Source organism: Antrostomus carolinensis, unplaced genomic scaffold, assembly GCF_000700745.2.
Source record: "Antrostomus carolinensis isolate BGI_N321 unplaced genomic scaffold, ASM70074v2 scaffold32446, whole genome shotgun sequence".
NCBI lineage: Eukaryota > Metazoa > Chordata > Aves > Caprimulgiformes > Caprimulgidae > Antrostomus > Antrostomus carolinensis.
This window is the reverse complement of record NW_010324488.1, coordinates 3458-3825: the sequence shown is the minus strand read 5'-3', so window position 1 is coordinate 3825 and position 368 is coordinate 3458.

The window sequence follows — 368 nt, the reverse complement described above, 5'->3', positions numbered from 1 at the left end:
TGCAGCAGGACCAGATGTTTCTCTCCCCAACTCCCCGGCACAGCAGGAACCGGCCAAGTGCGGATGGTGTCTCTGGGAGCTGGCAGGACCCGCTGTTGGACCTGGTTCTGCAGCTCGGGTGGGAGCACAGGGGGTCTGGGGGAAGGGGGAGCTGCAGGGAGGGTAGAGGCAGATGCCAGTTGTGCGGCGTCTGGGTGGGAAAGCCCAGACTCCATCTCCCTTGGTCAGTGTTTGCTGTGGTGGACACAAACCCCGGCTCTTGGAATGTTCCTGCCATTGCTCCTGCCACCTCCCTCCTCCAGGATGGCTCTGTAGCAGCTCTCCCGAGCGCCGATGCCGAGGGCTGACCCTGGTTTCTGCAGGGAGTG